At 37.7% G+C, this 19,192-nt stretch overlaps 1 protein-coding gene across 8 annotated transcripts in view; it reads left to right on the plus strand.

Annotated features, from left to right (window-relative positions):
• ABCC4 (ATP binding cassette subfamily C member 4) overlaps positions 1 to 19,192 on the plus strand; it is a 142,003-nt gene that overhangs the window by 57,689 nt on the left and 65,122 nt on the right. The gene's annotated exons all lie outside the window — the stretch shown is intronic.

The raw sequence follows: 19,192 nt of genomic DNA on the forward strand, positions 1-19,192 counted from the left end.
GAACAAACACTATCACAGTGCAGACTCATTTCATTAACACTGTTCTGCTTTATACTGCACTGAATTCTTTCTCCCAGATGATCCTAGGTAATCTGCACTGCAGCATCTGGGTGAATTAATTAGTTGAGGTTTCTTTTTTCTTTTCTTTTTTTTTTTTTTTTTTTGTTCCCAGATTGCCAGCATCTTGCAGATTATGCAACAAGTGAAGATTAGTTTGTGCCTGTGGTGATCTTGTAGAGTGTTTGGAAACAAAAGGCACTTCTCGATCCAAAATTAAAATTTTAGTGTAGAAAAGAATGGCTGTTGTATGTGAATCTGCCTGTTTTGGCAATCCAGACTAAACCCTGAAGAATAGAAATAACAGCAGAAGCAGAGGTATTGAATTGAACTTGACTTTAGTGTGTTGTTCAGTTTAAAAAATACAAACTTTAAGTTATTTACAGATGGTACAATACAGCATTGCTTGCTGTCTTCCACCCTGTCTTCCCAAGATAATTATTTTTTTTCCTTCATCAAAATCATTAGGTACTTTGGGGCTTTTTTCAGGTGAATACATATGCAGAACCTCCTTCAGGTTTTGATTTTTGATGTAATTTTATGGGAGATAATGTTACATTTGGAGAGGGTAACATTATTATAAGCTGTGCTGTGTATGTTGATATCTACCAGCTTTAAGAGAGCTTTTCAAAGCGTTCTAAAATATCAACAGGCATATGAAGAACATTTTTGTTTGTTTGTTTTATTAGTTACTGGACAATAGTCCTGTAATTAGGATGGCAGTATGTAATGGACATTAATTATTGCTTGTGGCTATACTGACCTTGAGGCAGGTAGCTTGAGACTGAAAACTGCACGTTCATTTTTGTTTGGTGTTTGTTTTAATGTTCATTTAAATTTGGGCTCTTGTTGAACATTTTCCTGATTCTTATTTGCATACTTAATTTCCACAGCTTTTGATTTTGGCTTGAGCAGAATATTTAGTTGTGATGGTCCCAAAGGGAGGTTGCAGAGTGAAGAGGTTTCTGAAAAGTCTGGATAGGCTGGAACTGCCTTAGCTGTTACTCACCTAATGCTGGGTAGGAAGTTGTATTCACAGAGCCAGCAGGCAAAGCAAGCTGCTGTATGGCAGGAAGGTGGCAGAGTCTTCATTCTCAGCTGTTTGCTTCAGAACAGAGTGCCTTTTGTGCTCAGGAGGTGGTTTTGGTTTTGTGTTCATCTTTGCACTGTTATAAAAGACTTACAAATGACTTTTGACATGTTTGTCTTCTAGTTGTAGGATCCCCTCATCCTTTCTCATTTACCAGTTAAAAAAAGAGCATAAAGATCACTGATATTTCTCAAACTTGAGCTTTTATCATTGTCCAACATTTATGACATTTGAAAATTCAAAGGAAGTTTAAGAGTTCAGCTTTTCATAAGGTCATGTTTTTTCTGTCCACTGATATGGTTCTGGTCAGTTTTTATCCACATTTTGTTTAATTTTTGTGTGCTGAATTCATCCTCTGCTTTCTGAGTCCAGGAATGGTACTTTTTCTGCCCTCTTTCAAGCCTAAGTCTTCATGAGCTTGAGTTAGTGTTGGGGCAGAGAATGCAGAATAATCTGAAGGTGCTTGGAAATCTGAGAAGGTGAAGATTGGGGACTTGGACATTCTTGCTCGCAATTATAAGGAATAATAGATGGAAGAGAGATGGTCTAGCTCTTCCTCAGTTCTCTTTTTATCAGATGTGATGAGATTTCTGTGTGTGTGTGGTAAACATCTTTTTTCTCAATGAAGTTACTGTCTGTTTAATATGTAAATGATGCAATGCAGAATATTGCTAATTCATGTGTAGGCAAGAAAAACCACTCTACTTTGTGGTAAGCTTCCCTTCACTAGGAATACATGTTTCTTTGTCCCCACGTGTATTCATTTCTCAGTGTAATTTCATGTTCATGGGTTTGAATGTTCACAACCCAAAACAAGTAGTTTAGTCTACATTTTAGGCAAAATTCCTACATCTGTTCTTAAGATGTCATAATTAATTTCTCATACAGGAATACTGTCCCTGCCCCATCTTTCCTAGGACATGCCAGGAGGACAATAAGTGATTAGATGCCAAGGGCATTTGCTCAGTGTTGGGTTTTTCCCTGCTCTCTCCTTTTCAATGTGAATACCTAAAAACTGTAAACTTTACACTGTCTTGTTCCTCTCTTCTAGAGCACTAATTTTTTTGTTTAGAATCTTGTCACGGCGATCTTTAGAGAAGAGGTAGTGTCTGTGTTCACTTAGAGAGTTAAGCCCCTGTGCTTAAGGATGGGTGTCTAAAATTTGGAAAGTGCCACTTAGAGGAAGAGAAAAAAATGAACCATATTTTTAATATTTTTTTTAAAAATATATATGTATATGTAAAGCCCCATGTGCTTTCCTTGAGTTTGGTATTATACTTGGTGTAATTGGTATAATACCTTTCTCCATTAATTCCCCAGTCTTCTTTCAGAAGAACACTCCTCCTCTCTCTCTCCTCTCTCCTGTCTCAACAACCAGCCAAAAGTAAACAATTACAGTTAGCTTTCCAGAATATTTCTGGTATTTCCTGACTAAAGAAATGTTGAAATGGTTTAAGGAAGAGTTGGTAGTTCTTACCTTTAGTCAGCTAATGTTCCATTACCATTGGAGAAAAAAAATAATATTTTGGTGCTCCTTTGAGACAAAAGATACCTGCAGAAACCTCTGCAAATTTAAAGCCTCAGAACTGTGAAATACAGACGGTTTTAGCTTTAGAAGTGTCATCTTTTTTTTTTTCTATTAAACTAACAATATAGAGAGAATTTTTTTCATCAGTATTTTCAACAGAAAACTAGTTATGCTAGACTCACTCTAATATTAAGAAATCTTATCTAAGGAGTGCTTTCAAAATAAAGCCAAATTTGAGAGAAAAAAGTGCCTTGAGGTTTTTATAAAGCTGACAAGTTTTAATATTCCAAATACATAGTGACAATGATCTTTTTTCATAATTAAGCTACAAGTATGATTTAATATTGAATTCAAAGGCATTCACTGAATGCTGCTTATATTCAAATGCCCAAAAATCCCCAAGAGAAAAAATGGAAAAAACAATCCCGACATTTTTTTTAATTCAGATAAGAAAAAATAAACTCTGCTGCACCTCAATTTAATAACCAATGTTGCTCAGCTACTACCAAAGGCTTAAGGACAGTGTTTAGAAGTGATTGTTCAGAAATAAGTGTTTCTCTAAGATTATGAGGGCTTATACAGATGGTTTTGTTCACCTGCTGAGTGTTCAAGAGTGGAAATGTCCAATCTGACGCTTTCCAGAAGTGTTTGCTTGAAAAAATAAAAACATTTCTGTGGAAAAATAGGATTTAATTAATTTTGTCCCATCTTAGCCACCTACGAAAGCAATATTGTTTTGTACTTTTAATAGAGAAACACATGTGTAGTGGAATGCAAAATCCCAGGTTTCTGAAATGATCTGTTTTAGCTTAAAATGGAGTGCTGTGAGCACTGCTTAATTTGTTAATACCTTCCTTCTCTGCCTCTGTTATTTGTATTTCTTAGGAGATAGAAGATGCTAAAATGCTTGTTGAGCACTTGTTACTAATTTTAAAATGGGCATGGAAGTGTTTAGAATAGAAATCTTACATATTGTTCAATTTAAATGGGCATAAAGAGGACAAATTAGTACAACTGAAAGATAGTACATTTATATTAGATATTAAGAAGAACTTCTTTGCTGTGAGGTTTGCTGACAGGTTGTCCAGACAAGCCTGTCGATGCCTTATCCTTGGAAGTGTTCAAGCCATGTTGGATGGGGCTCTGAGCAAGCTGGTCTTGTGCAAGGTGCCCCTGCCCACTGAAGGGGGATTGGAACTAGGTAGTCTTTAAGGTCCCTCCCAACCCAGGCCCTATTCTAAGTTGCTTTACTTGTATGGGTCTTGGAGGAGCAGGACACATTCATTCTTTGACCCCCCTGAGGAGGAGATGGAAAAATACTCTTCAAGCTAGTGACCTACAGGACTTTGGTAGCTTTGGGTTGTATCTGAATTACTAAGAAGTAAATGTGATGAAAGAAGAGGTGCAGCATGGAAGAAGAAGGCTTTAAAGACCTTTCATGCCTCTCAGATTTGGAGCAGAGATTTATACTTTCATCCTTAAAGTGGTGATGGTTCTCATAATGGAACTTTACCAGCAGGATGGACAGAGAATGCTGTTGGTGTAAGAGGAAGTATGAATTTGCTCCTCAGACCAATTTTTCCTCTTGCTATATGCCTTTCTACTGTGATACCAAAGCAATTCAGAGAGGAAACAGAGCAAGGAAGGCAGTTACTTTAATTAGTGTATTTTATCCTCAAAGGCTTTTCAATCTAATTCGGTTTTCTGATTTTCTGTTGATTCTTCCAAATGCTTCAGACTTAGTCAGACAAAAGCCTTTTTCTTCACAATTGTCAAATTTCATTGAATCTCGAGTCTTGGTGATAGAGCTTAATTGTCAGCAAAATAAGTCTTGGTTTCTGTAAATTGTTTGATCCTCAATTGGTTTAGAAGTGACAATATACTTTCATTTACAGGGGTTAGATACTGTTTTCATGTGGCATGTGGAGCAAAGTTAGACCAACCAAAAATATTATTTCAGTTGTTTTCTCTTAGGAAGGCTTAGACAAAGAGCTTAGTCTCAGATCCTTTAAAGTTCAAGCATCTGCCACTAGGGGCAAAAATTATTTTCCTGTAGGCATTCATCTTTTATTGTAGATTTACCGTGCTGCTTCACTTGGTTGATAATCTAATTTAAACCTCAGAGATGATTCATACCTCCTCAAGGGGATTCACAGCTAGTTTAAATTGTCTGATGTCAGAACTTTTCAATCCTTCTAGGATCTCTTTTCTGTACATAATGGTCCTTTGGGTGATTGAATGCACTGAGGAGGAAAGAATGTAACTCATGCAAGTGTTAGCACTCGAGGAATACAGTTTTACAACACACTTCAGATTTTTTTTTTCAAATTTATTCGGATTTGTAGTTCAGGTAACTTGTGATGTCTTGACTTAATTTAGGTCCTAATCATGCCAAGTGGTCTATTGTGGATAATATTCTGCAGGTATGAGCGTGGTACCTGTAGAAGTATGAACTTTCTGGAAGGTAGAATAGACTCTGTGCTGTGCTAGAGACTTTTGTTTCATAAGCCCAGCATTTTGTCTATCTGTAATGTGACAGTTTTCCAGAAAAACACTGAATTATGAAAGGTTATGAAACCTTGATGTTAAAAGGCATTTTCAATTTCCATTCTCAGAAAACCAAAAGAAACAAAGAACCAAACCCCCAATTGTCCAGGAGGTCTTAGAAGGTTTTAGAGTGATCCAGAGACTTAAACTTTTTTGTGACCCCTTCCTGGAGGCATGAACACTGCATAGTTGACCACTAAAAACTTTTAAGAATTGAATGTTCATATGAGGAATGTGAACTGCTATTTGAGGAGGACTTCTCTAGAGTCAGGCAAGGACAAAATAAACATTCAGAAAATTAAGAGGTGTTGTAAATACCAGTCAGCTGTGCTGAAAAGTTTATTGAATGCTTTCCATATGCATTCTCAAGTTAAGCTACATTTTGAAAACTATCAGAGCCAACATTAGTTCTCCAAATATTCTAATTAAATAAACTACTATGCTAAGTTGTTACTAATTAATACTCTCTAATTTTAATAGTGGTTGGTTTATTAATACAGTTTTGCCTTTTGTGGTTCTTTTGCTTGGAGGTATAGTTTTGTTTCATATGTTTTAATGATGTATCTGCACATTGATACAGAATCAAATTCTGTGCTCATGCTGTTTTGGAAAGAGGGAAACAAAAACATGAGGTATTTTTCTGTAATTTTCTTTCATTATTATATGTGTATTTCTCCATTTTATTCATGTCTTATCAGAAATTTGGTGTCTTTTTCAAAGCAGAATAATGGCAAAGCTGTTGTTTGGAAAGAACCTTTCCCAAAATGCTTGGGGTCAGATTATGATCTGTGATTATTTGCAAAAATTTTAATGCATATTACAAAATATAACTTGTGCTTCAGTTCCATGAGGGGGTTTAATAGTGGTTTATGTATTGAGTGATAGGTATTTTTGTCATAGTTGTTACATGACTCCTCTAGTTGTCCTGTTTGTTACAGTCCTGGAACTTGTTTCATCCTAATATGTTTGATGTATTTTCGGCAGAAAAGCTGCTGGTTTAAAAAAGCAACAAAACCAAATTGTGGTAAAAATGGGTGTCAGGAAAACAAAATCAATGCTTAAGTAAGTGAACTATTAAAAATCCAATGTCAGACAAGTTTTGAAGGAAGAAAGAAAACTCTTATTGATAATTCCTTTACCTGAAATCTTAATTGGCCTTGTGAAATCTTAAGACCATGTGTGAATGAAATTAAGCAAACTAATCAGAGTGTACTCTAAAGACTAATGAGACACAACCATCTGTTTCCCCTGCAGTTCTGTAGTTAGCAGAGTGAAATATGCTTCTGTAAGAAGTAACTAAAATCCTCTGAATTGTTTTCTAAAGACATCTGTTTCAATAGGTATCAGTCTTGCCTTGTCTGTCAGAGTATAACCTTGTGAATAGGCTGTATGTATCCAGTGCCTATGGTTATGCAGTATGTACTGGATGCACTTTGCCACCTTCCTTCAGGTGATGCTGGCTGTTTTACTTCCACAGTTCTAATTTGGGAACTATTTCAGAACCTGATCTCTTGCTTGCTGTATTTCCCATGTTTTTCAATGTAAAACACCCTTTCTGTTGTCTTTATGGCTCATGTGTTATTCTCCTGTCTGGCTCTTTTTGTCACCCTGCATTTCCAAAACATCAGTTCAGGCACTTTTCTGGCATTAAGTGTTGCAATCACCTTGTGTTCACCTTCTGTTCTCAGTTGCTTTGTCTCCAGTTCTTCCACACTTCCCGGCCTCTGTCTCGCTGTGTTGGGCTTTGTGCCCTGGTTGTGTGTGGGATGACATTTGTACCTAGAGCTTGTGCCATGCCATGGTGAAGGAGAATGGAAGAACCAGTGCTGAAGGAAGAGAGAGAAGAGGAAATGGGGAATGGATATGCAGTGAATGAAGCTGAGGGTGAAGGAGAGGACACATGCAAGCAGGGCAAAAATTCAAGTAAATATGTCCACAAAAGCTCTCTCAATATCCAAACACCCAGGTTTGGTGAAGTCTGTGGCTGTGACTGCCAGTTTGTCTCTTCACAATTCTGTATCGCAGCTGCTCCCCAGGGCCAGATGGAGGGAAGAGCTTTTCTTAATCTTGAACCCCCAATATACTGTGAGGGAGTCTAACAGGAATTGTAGAGAGGAGTATGACTTGGCTTGTGCATTAGCCTTCTCCCCATGCAAAGCTTTTACTATTTCTGCACCCGGTAAATGGAGCAGTTGGCACATTCCAGTGTTTTTAACTCCCTCCCTCCCTCATCATTTTGCTTGTTTATCTTTCATGCTTACATCTTTGTAACTTCCTGCTCACTGTGCACTGAAGTTCATCCACAAGCTGGCAATTTTTTCATCTTAAAATCATCTCTCAAGATGCACCAGTAGTGTTGTAACCGCAGTACACTGACAGCAGTTAAACCTATGGGTGGGGAAACTCATTAATTCTGTGACCCCTTTGTGTTCCTGCACTTGAAAACACATCTTGTCCTGCAACTTTCTGTTCCAGCTTACCGCTCCATCTTCCCCTAGCTCGTTATTCCTTGTGTAGTCAGTTGTGTTGGTTTCTCTTGACTGACACAAACTCTGCAGGGCAGGGCACACTGCTGGCTACGTGGTGGTGCAGCCTGTGTCCTAGCCAGGCTCTGCCTCCCGCTTCGGATACGTAATTCCTCTTCTGGGTGTTTCTGACGTGCAGACAACAAATGGCAACGAGTCCCTTGTTGCGAGCAGCACTCTTCTGTTTTAGCCTGTTTATTTATTTAGGAGTTCATACTGCTGGACAGCTGTAAATCAGAGCTTCGCAGTGAAGTCTGTCTTTGAACTGAACAAAACCAAAAGGGTTTGTAAATTGTATTCACTTCTGCTTGAATGACGGTTCGTTCAGTCAAATAATTTTTCTCCTCCTTGATGTGTGTGAATTTTTTTCTGTGCTCATAGAGAAGTGAAGAAATGTTGCTGTTAACTTACTTATCATTGTAAGTTTCTTATTATTTGAAAGCCATGAAAAAGAGGAAATGCTAGGACTTTTTCTTCAATTTTAAACAACGTATATGCAAACATACGGTTTTAATTTGACCTCTAGCATTCAGCTGTCAAAAAAAATCTATGGAGATTTATTTAAGGTGTATTTATACATAAACATTAAAGGTTCTTGGGTTTTGATATATGCACAACTAATGTTTTAGTGTGGTCAACAGCTACTTCTCATTTGTAGCTGCTTATTTCTAGAATATTTTTCTTTTTTGTTTCTGAGATGAAGCTTTCTAATAGTTGCCCAGTAGAGGAGTACAGTAGAGTCAAAGGCAGCACCGCATTTCAAGATGCTTAGCATTTAATAATGTAATTATTAAAATGTCTTTAATATAATGAATAAAATATACAGTAGAGAAGAGGTCATATTTGGGGTTTTTTTCTCATTTGATTTCATTTAAGTGTTGTTAATTATAGTTTAGGCTGTAAAGAAGTTTACTTTATAGCGACATTTTTTTCCCCAGAAGCCAATGGCCCAAGGAAATGCATTGTCAGACTATATGTATATTCTCTTGGACACCACTTCTGTAATAAAACTCTTGGGTTGTGGTTGCCTTCAGCTTTTCTGAGAAAAAGATTTTTGGTTGGTTGTGAGGCAAGATTTGCAAGTGGAATTTGGTGCCAGTCACAAAACAGAAGAGTAGGTGAAGTCATCCCTCCATACACCCTGGAGCTGGCTCCACTGGAAAGGATCCATTCAGTGCCCTAAATGAGGCCCCTCAAAAAACCCAAAGGATTTCATTCCAGCTGTAGTCCCTCCCATGCTGATTGCTGTAGCCTTCAGGCATGCGCCCATTTGCCTTCTTCTGGTGCTGTACTTTCTACTGAGATTTCCAAAGCTTCACGAGCAGGGACTGAAGGAGACCTACAGCAGAAGTGCCTGTAGTAGAGAATTAACATGCCTGCTGGAGAGGTGGGCGGCCCACCTTCAGTGTATTCTCTGTGACTGCTGAAAATAACACATTCCTGTGGATCTCTGCCCCACCTTTGCCTCTCTTGTAAGTCCTGGCCTCTGGGCTTGGCTGTGCTTTTATAAAAAGGATGACAGGTTTCCCAATATCTTTTTTTGTGAATGGTACCCAAGTTGTGAATGTAGTTGTTTCCAAATGTTATATGACTTTCCCCCAACATGTGGTTTATAAAAGTCCCAAATTGAAGCAAAATATGTATTTTCATGGGACATTAGGGTGTGATGTGGGTCTTCTTTAACACAGACCAAATTTTCCAAGAGAATGCTTTGATTATTTGCACAGCAGACTAAGTGAGCTTTCTGATAGCTATACCAGAATATCTCTGGAGTTCTGTAGTAATGATATTCCATGTGAGGGAGGAAAAAAATCCATTGAAAATTATCCAGTGTCATCCATTGTGTATTCTGGATAGCCAAACCCATGTGGTTTTTTTTTATAAATTTTTTACCAGTGGCTTTTTTATAGTAAGAGTAGTTAAAAGGGAAAATGTATTTCAGGAATCATTACATGGGTATATAATGAATGAACTTCAGAGAGAATCCCTCCTTTCCAAACAGTCACATATCCCAGAAGAAGAGAGAAAGAAAATTAAGCTGAAGCAAAATTAAAATGAATTATCAAACTGAAGGAACATGCCAAGCAAAAGAGAAGGGTTTACAGAGTCACATGAAGCTGTGAAGTGCCTCTGCTGTTTGGCCTGTCCAGAGGCTTTATCCTCATGGGTGGGCTAGGTAGAAGCCAGAAGTCTTGGCTGTCCCAAGACAGCCCCCATAGAATTCAGCCCCTATAGGCTTCTAAACAGAAGAAACAGTCCCTATAGAATTGTCTTTCATGGTTCCAAAAAAGGGAAGAAGATGAATGGGGATCTGAATATATAAGACTAGTAAAATGTGGCATATTATTTGTTTTTGGAATGACAACCAGATAGCAGTTTCAACTAAGATTTCAGGAGTCAAATGCTTTATATTCAGTAATGTCCTGTTTCTTCATTGTCATTTTAGACTGCAGTGAAGATTGAGCCTCTCTGTCTTCAACACCAATATTAAAAAAAGGGAGGGAGGAAGAGAAAAACATTGAAACATTGGAAATTATGATTCTTATTATGAGATTTATTTTTAGGAGATAGAATGGTAAGCAAAGCAACAAATATGAGCAGATTTGCAAGAGCTATGTGAGATCCACCCTAATATTTTCTGAAATGCAGTATTTCAAGCCTATTCTGAATCAACTCTTGATAGTATAAATAGCATATGAAAATTACTTTTTGTTGTTGGAAAAACCTTACCAGGAAGGTGACATATATCTCCATTTTTAATTCTTGCATTGTTGATGTATATTTAGCTCACAAATATGAAAATAGTTCTAATAGCTGTTTCTCTCCTCTCATGTAAGTGTTCCAGTAACAAAATACTCTGCAGATATTTCAGTCCCTCCTGATTTGTAGTATTCTGTTTAATTTTTTGTAAGTCTCTCCTCCAGCTAAAAAGCACTTGGGACATAATTTCAACCCAAATTGGATTTGTAGCAGAAAGAACTAGACTACACAAGTGCTCTTTCAGAAGTGGGTGCTTTTGTGGTTAAATATTTTAGTGAAGAATTAAATTAATAATCTTGCTATTAGGAAGTCAGTATAAGACTATGTTTTGTAGATAATGTTTCGGGTCTATTGTACAGATGCTTTGCATTGCAGTGAGAAGTTGAAGTAGGTAACTTTATATATGAAAAAGAAAAAGAAGGTGGTGTAAATCAATGGAGAATTTTGTCAGTAGTGTATAACTTGACATCTTTTTAAAGGCAGGTTGATAAGAAGTTGCAAATGGTTACCATTTTCAAGTTTTTTTCCCCCTTCTGGAAGGCTAAGGAAGCCAGTTGAAGCTCTCCTGTACCCTCCTCATCTATACAAAAACCTTTTTTGTTTGTTTGTTTTTGTTCAGTTGGGTTATGTCCCTTAAAAATGGGACTGAAAAGTCATGTTGCTTATGTTGAAGCATACAGCAGAAATTGAGTTCTGCTGTATTTTGGCAGTACATTAGATTTGGTGGCATCATTTTAGGTTGTGAGTTTTTTTGTTTCAGTATGTTTAAATATAGAATTTTTTCATTGAACTGAGGATAATTTAGAACAGCTTCACTGGATGAGTTTAAAATGAAACAGAGAGGATATCCAGAGCTTAACTTCTAGAATGGTTAGAACTTTATTCTGCCAATCTTCATCACAGGATGATGTATTAGAAGTTTGATAGTACTCCAGGGACTGGGGGGGTTGCAGGTGCCTGCTTCCATTGTTACTCTAATTATGAAGCAGAGATATAGTTTTGTACTTAGGTTCTAGCATAAAATTTTTACGTATTGCTAGAAGTTTGTACTTCTAAATGATTTTGAATATTCCTTTCACAATCAATTACAGGGTGTGTTTGCAGGGATCAATAATTAGAAAATTGCTGATGAATATATTATCCCAGCTCTAGCATACATTTTTAAAAGGAATCACTTTATTAGCCAGTATAACACAGCACCAAGGTCAAATTCTGTTTTGTAAATGCTGGTACATCTGGAATTGTGACCAACTTAGTTAACGGGTTATGAGACACAATTGGAAAGGCAGTTAGGATGCAGAAGGTATTTTGAGATTTGCCAAGAAAACAGTTTCAGAAAGAAGGAAAGTTACACTTCCCTCCCTTCCTCCACACAATCAAGAGGTTTTTCCTTTGTGTGCTTCTGTTTTTAATGGAGACCTTATATAAAATTTCTGCATTGTATCTTATTTGAGGAGACTTTGGCTGGTGATAACAGATGTTGTCATTCAGATGCTCTTCTGAGTACACCCAGGAAAAAGGACAAGTCAGCCGTACCACATAAATTACCAAAGAGTTAAAAAGAGCTGTATAGAGCATCAACCTATTTTGGTTTGCCACAGCAGGATAATTCCAATCAGTGGTGTGTATGGACTAGAAAGCTCCAGAAACAACTGTATGGTTAGAATCAATGTATTCATACTACGTAATGTAGATGTCTCCATCAACCATGAAAATAAAAATTCATTTCCAAAGAAGTCTGTTTTCCATTCTTATCTTTATCATAGTTATTCTTCTTCCTTTAAATCCTACACTTAAAAATAAGATCAAACACAGTGTTCATGTTTTCTTCTCGTTTCTTAACTGTTTTCTTTTTTGACAGCATTTGTGTAAAAAGTCCTTTTCAAGTAGTAAATTAATTTGGATAGAAGGCTTCCCACCTGAATTCATTACATGCTGGCAGTTTAGATAAATGGATATTATGATCTCAGCATATTTCGGCCCAGCACCACTGAGCCTATTTGCAAATGTCTAAGAAAGTGATAATATTCCTATCAGTTTCAGACTGCTAAAGAAAAAAATGGGGTAGAATTTCTTATTTATATTTATAGGATGCCTGTGGGGAAGACAGCAATGCTGTATATGGCAGTTTGTGTGGACATGTGGTGCTAAACATATATTAAAAAAGATAACAGACCTTTTGACGTTTCTTTGTAGAAATATGGAAGAAAAGCCAGGGTAGATCAGTAATTGACAGCTATGCAGGAGATGCATTTCCAGATTTCTTTCTGAAGAAATATTTCACAAACTTACAATTCCTTTCAAAGTCAGTAATCCATCTTTAATTATTTTGTTGATTTCATAGTTGTATTTTACAAGGTTGATGTAATGTCTGCTTCCTGCCAACATTTGATATGGACAATCCACTTTGTCATTGCTTTGATGAAATGGCAGGCTGCTTGTAGTTACAGTACTTTTTTCTTTCTTTCTTTTTTTTTTTTTTTTTTATTTTTTTGGGGGGTGTGTGTTTGTGTGTGTGAACTGAGCATGGGTAAAGGCTTATCAGTTGCTGAATGCCACAGCTTAACAGCAAGATATGTGGGGAGCTGCCAGTTTGTACCACAGACAGAACTGGATGTGTGTTCAATGCAGTTCACTGGATGGGCATTTAAATGTACCTGGTTCTGTACAGCTGTTCCTTCTATTCCTACTTTTTGAGTGTGCCTTTCTTGCCAAACATACACTTGAGAGCATTATTTTGCTACCAGGTGTCCATTTAAAAGGGCTTTGGTGTTCCAAGCTGTAATAGGGACTGTTGGAGTGCACGATTCCTTTCTTTGGGGTCAGGAAGCCCACGCTGTGCCATGGCTGTTGCAGGCAGTGGTGGCACCCAGCCATGGTGCCACGGGGGTGGGGGACACGAGGGGCTTCTGCTTGCTCAGCTAAGCACACACCCCAGTGTGTGCTTTGGGGTTGTCTGACATGGATCCATCCAAAGGTTGTCTGTCCTAGCCCAGGCGAGCATCTCCTTGGCATGACATACCTTCAAGCAAGTGTGCAATCCTAGCTGGTTGTTTATCTTTAGTTACACATAAATGATTAAGTACCTTTTTGAATCTATTCTTAACACTACAGGTTGCCTTTAGACAGGTTTCTGTAAGTTTGCAGCAAGGAGTGGGAGAGAATGTAACTTTTTCTCCATGGAGGCTGGGCAGTGAGGGTGTTCTGGCTTCACTGTTTCAGAGCAGCTTAAGAGAGTTTGAATTTTTTTCCCCCCTGGTAAATGCAGTACATGGATAGGGATATTTAGGCCAATTGCTATGGAGGAGTTTAGGTTACCATGCAAAGCAGTATTTATTAATAATATTTGCATATTGAAATAAAAAGTGTGATGCAATTAAAATTGCCTGCACTGAGGATTAGCCTCATCTCCGAGGGGAAAAACATTCCAAGAGTGTGCACTTGTACACAAACATACACACACAAGTGGCAAAACCCTTCTATCTGTAGAAGGCCCTTTTCTTAAACCCTTTTACTTTTCCAAAGAGGCGAATCAATGAAGTAGAGAAGTAGCAACAAAGTATTTCTGCAATGTGTGATGAAGCAAGTGGGTATAAAGGTTTTGTAAGCTCATTGCAAGGTATAGAAAATCAATGTGCCTACTCTATTGTGTTACACAGAAGTATTTCAGTGAATGCCCTGGCCAACAAAGTATACTAGAAGTGCCAAATACATTTAGAAATAATGTACTCTTGCTCTTATGGTCGTTGGAATTTAGGTTGCACAACACTGATTACTGTGGATGGCATTTGGCTATTCCAGTGGAGGATCCTAGTTTCTTGTTTAAAAAAAAAAATCCTTTTCTGGTGTTTACATCTTGAGTGTTGATTCAGTTTGGATTATATTTCTTTCATGATAAAGTATGTATAAACATTTTAAAAAGGTGTGGCACAGTCGAGTGTTTTCATTATTTGTATGATAGGTTTGAACATCTATTCCAGAGTATCAGTAGGCACCTGCAGAAGCAAAGTGGGTTTGTAGCACCTGAACACATTCCGATTTGTGCAATTAAAGCAGTTTACAGAGCAAGGAAGAAAAGAGTATCACATACTGAGGTTTGATGTCTTTTTCACGGAGGACAAAAGAGTTTTGATTCTTTCACTTCAAGTTTAGCCTAACTATTGTGTAGGGGAGGAGGTTTAATGAATCATTGTTTAACTTTGATACTGCCAAGTATTTGACCATTAAATAGTCTGAAATGTGTACAGAGCACTTTGGTGACAGACCCTTATTTAACAGTGATTAATTGGCATTGAATAGTTATTTAATTACTTCGGAAGAAATCTAACAACAGTGTGTGTTCTGATTAAGTTATTTGATGTAAAAACAAACATAAGACTGCTGAAGAGAGCACGTCCCCTTTTGCAGCTTGCTACTAACAGTACACACCACGTGGAAGCCTTAGTGATTGAATTAGCAGATACTATTCAGCAGTTTGGATGCTGTTGTAACACTGGCATACTTAATCCTTGATTTCTTAACAGACTTTTTTTCATTAGTGGTTTGGTGAAATTTGACTTATAAGTTTTAAGTGTAGTGTTTTCCTTTAGCTTTTGTAGCCCCTCGCTGGGATAAGTAAAGGATGTAGGTATTAAGAAAGCTTAAAAATTTTTGTGAATTGGATATACTGGACTGATCTAAAAATTGTTATAGATGGGATGCTAGGCATGTATATGTATCTCAGAGATGCTTACTCTAGGAGTTTGGGGTTTTTGGAAATATGAACTATGGTGGCACGGTAATGTTGATAGTCTGTTAGTTTAGGAGAGAGGAATTTTAAGGTTTGGAAGAGAAATCATAATTTTCAGGGTGAGATGGCAGGTAAGTGGTTCAGCTCCTGCCCTTCTTGAATAGCGGGTGCAACAGTTTCCATTCTCAAAAGAAGAACCATTTTTAAAAGTTAGGTTTGCAAATTCTGGTAGGAGCTGTAGTCATAACTGTAAGCATTTTGAGACCTGACTTCAAATAGGTACTTTAACTTTTAAATCTGGAATGTTTTCTCTTGCATGCTTAATAAGGCATAAGTAAGTCACTGATTTACTGTGCTTCCAGTAAGTGGAAACAGTTGTTTCTTCATACCTTGTGAAATAGACCTCTTGTACTTGTAGATATCCTTATAAATGAAGCAATTGCTTTGAATGCAATACTGTAATTGAATATGCAATACTGTGGGGCATCTTGTGGATATTTCCAAAGCATAACACTCCTGCTCGGAGGTGCATTGCTGTCCCTGCTACATGGTGAAGGAACTTGCTTTAGTGGGTTACTGTAGCTTCCTTCTGTGTAGGGTGTGCTGTATAAAATGCCAGTTCAGTTACATCCGTGTGAACAGGATCTGAAATACATCTCCAGACTTGTATTTTCTCTTCTACTGTCTCTGAGGTAATAGGATTGAAAAACAGCAATGACAAAATAAGGCTAAGGCTTGTGGGTTTGTTGCTTGCCTTTAGCTGTTGAAAAGCATTAATGGTCACCACATAAATAGTACAGGAGGGAGATACAGACCTCTTAGCAAAAGCAAAAGATTTTCCTCGTCTTAATGACTTCAGGTGTCATTTTCCAGAATTTCTATATACAAACACTAAATAGACTAATTTTTCAGTAATTTGAAAATTCAAAATCAGTGAAGCTCTGCTGTCAGAGATTCACTTCAATGTTTATTTGGGAAACAACTGATTCATGTTGCCACTGTTTAATTATATTAGGTGGACTGTGGAAGGTTCCAGTTTTCAAGATATGTCTTTTTCATATACCATTTCTTTTGCTCACTCAAATTTTAGTCAATGTCATTTTACAGAATTACTGTATTTACATTTTAAAGAGGATTAAGCAGATTAAAAGATGTTTTCATGTTTTATTGATAACATCAGATTAATTTCCACTTCCCTAGTGGCAGCTCACAGAACTGTCAAAACAGAGGCTGTAGAAACATTGTTATACTTAACAATTTCATAAGGCAGTTACAAAAAAAAAATATACAGTTTTGGCAATTAATTAGTGTCGTGATCACCTCTGGGAACTGGAGCTGTTGGTGGTAACGTGAAGTGAAACCAGGGATTGCTTGAGACAGCCTGGGCAAGCTAAGTTTCCTGTCATGACCACGTTGCTCAGAACACTTCACTGGAAGAGGAGGAGAGCCACAGTCACTCCTGATGTGCAGGTATTGCTGGGTTGCTGGAGGTGCCAGCATTGGGCTGACCTTGCTGTGGCCATGGAAAAATAGCCAGCCCCAGTGACCTTGCTGCCTCCTGGCAGTGTCACGTGGGGTGCCCTTTGCGCAACGACTCCTTATGTAAGTCTGAAACCACTACAAATAAAACTTACTTGGGGTTAAAAGGCAAAGGGTGATTCTTAGGCTGAGTTAAGGTGGGGTTTGCTTGCTATGGGAATAATCCTTTGCCCTTGTGTACAGCTCGTCATTGGTGGGTCTCACAGCTTTTCATGGAGGGGCTTAGCACTGTCACCTCTCCTTGCTGTGCTCCTTGCTCTGTAAAATAAAGTGAAGTTCCTCAGAAGGATGCCTTGAGAGCCTGCCTAGAACAGAGGCTGGACAGAGTTGAAGGAGTAAAATAGGTTATTTATTAAAAGGCCTTAAAAGGATACACCTAGGGCAGTACAAGAGCCCAGCCATGGCTTTGACCAAGACAGAACCAAGATGGACACCTGGTCACCAGTTTTCACACTTTTGTAAGTTTTGGTCCATTTACATACTGGCGTTAATTGTCCAATTACAGCTTGAGGTTATGAAGTCCCATCCTCCCGATTTGCTCTCCTCAATTCACTGTTGTTTATACTTTTTGGGTCCTGAAGCTGCAATGGTGCCCCTGGTTCTAGGGCTGAAAAAGGACTGTGTTGTCTAACTAAACTTTGAGGAGAACTTGCTAATACTCTATATGAAGTTCAGACTTACATACTAATGCAGTGCAGAATCTGGAAAATATGAAGGCTAAAACTTAAGGCATCAAGAAGAGAGGTGACAAATCTGTGAACAGATTTCTAATACCCTGAGCCCAGTCTGTTATTCCACCTAGTTTCCCTTATCTCCCCTCCCTGGACACGCTGCTGAGGAAAGCTCTACCAATAGGAAGCATTTAACCTCTTTGAATGATTTTCTTTTTGCCGGTGAAAATAACCTAGAATGTGATATTTTAGAATATTAGGAAGCCTTAGTGACAGCATGTATGCAGCATGTACTTGATCACTCTTCTGTGACCAGTCTCTATGTAAGAAAATCATGGGAAAAAGAAAGTTTTTTTAAAAATTGCCTTTGACTTCCTTCTGATGTATCTACCCTGATATAAGTAAAAGGGAACATCCCCACATGCTAATCTCAGTCGAAGATGAAAGAGATTGTTCTGAGTCTTGTGTTGCTGTATACCCTTCCTCTCTGTGTGCAAAGTCTAAAAAGGATGAATTCTTCTCTTGGCTGCCTGAAGTAACTGCTTTGGGTAGTGAAGTATTGCAGAGCAAGCTCTTTGCCACCAGTATCTCTCTTCAGAGTCATGTTCCAGACCTAAGGAGAGGTTGTTTTCTGTATTGTTTAGTGTAGAACAGAAATTCCCTTTAAAAAAAAAAAAAAACAAAACGAAAAAAAGCTGTGAGCAGAAAACTAGCATGATGGTTGCTACAGAAGTTACTTCAGTGTCTCTTATCTCTAAATTACGTCTGCAGCGCACTCTGTGGAAACTTTAAACTCGCTTTCAGTTTAATGAGCTCCTTTGAAAAGAAATAAAAAAAGTCTTTTGTTGCCAGTGCAGTGAATATGTTTGTACCAGTTAAAAGTATAATTGAATCAAGATATATGCAGATAACAAAGCAATGTGAATGCATGTATGGGCATCACACACCTTAGAAATGGCCAGATTCCCACCCCTGGTTTCGTTTCTTTCCTGGTGAGTAGAGATACTGATTAATAGAGAAAGATACTAATCCACTTATGGGTGGCAGCGCTGTGACTTTAATTATTGAAGAAGTCTTGATATAACTGATTTTTTTCACTCAAGTAGAACCTGGGAAAATAGAGAAATGTAAATGCTTCACTGACAGCAGACTAAAAATCATTTTATTAGCTTTAATAAAGATCAGTATTGTCAAGGTTTTGAATAAGTATAAATGTAGGGCTGCATGAATGCAAATCTGTTTCAGATTTTATTTTAGAAATGCCTGCAATTTGAGTCCATGTATAATGTTGAGGGGTGAGAACAGAAATGCTAAAAAAAGATCAGTTAGATCAGCTATGATTTATCTGAGACATGCTTGCACTAGTGAGTTTCAGTCAAGGATAGGAGCAGATTCTGGCTGATGTTGCTTGATGAAACCTGCATTAAGTTGTCTGAACTGTAAACCTTTACCTGCACATGTTAAGCATATAAAGCATATGTGTTTCACCTGTTAAATTCTGTTGAAATATTATCTTCAGAGCCCATTTAAGTAAAGGTTTTATATTTGGGTAGAAGGAATTTGTAGAAGAAATTCTTCAAAATATATTGTAGTGGTTGTAGAAGAGTCCCTTCATGGGGGTTTCCAAAACTGTCTTCCTGTTTTTTGAGTCCAGCTGTTTCCTTTTAATTGTTTTTGAAATGGTAAAACATGGATCTTTGCAGGAATTATATTTACTTCCCTTGTGTTTTTCTTCTCAACCCTGTT

Source organism: Parus major, chromosome 1 (genome assembly GCF_001522545.3).
Source record: "Parus major isolate Abel chromosome 1, Parus_major1.1, whole genome shotgun sequence".
NCBI lineage: Eukaryota > Metazoa > Chordata > Aves > Passeriformes > Paridae > Parus > Parus major.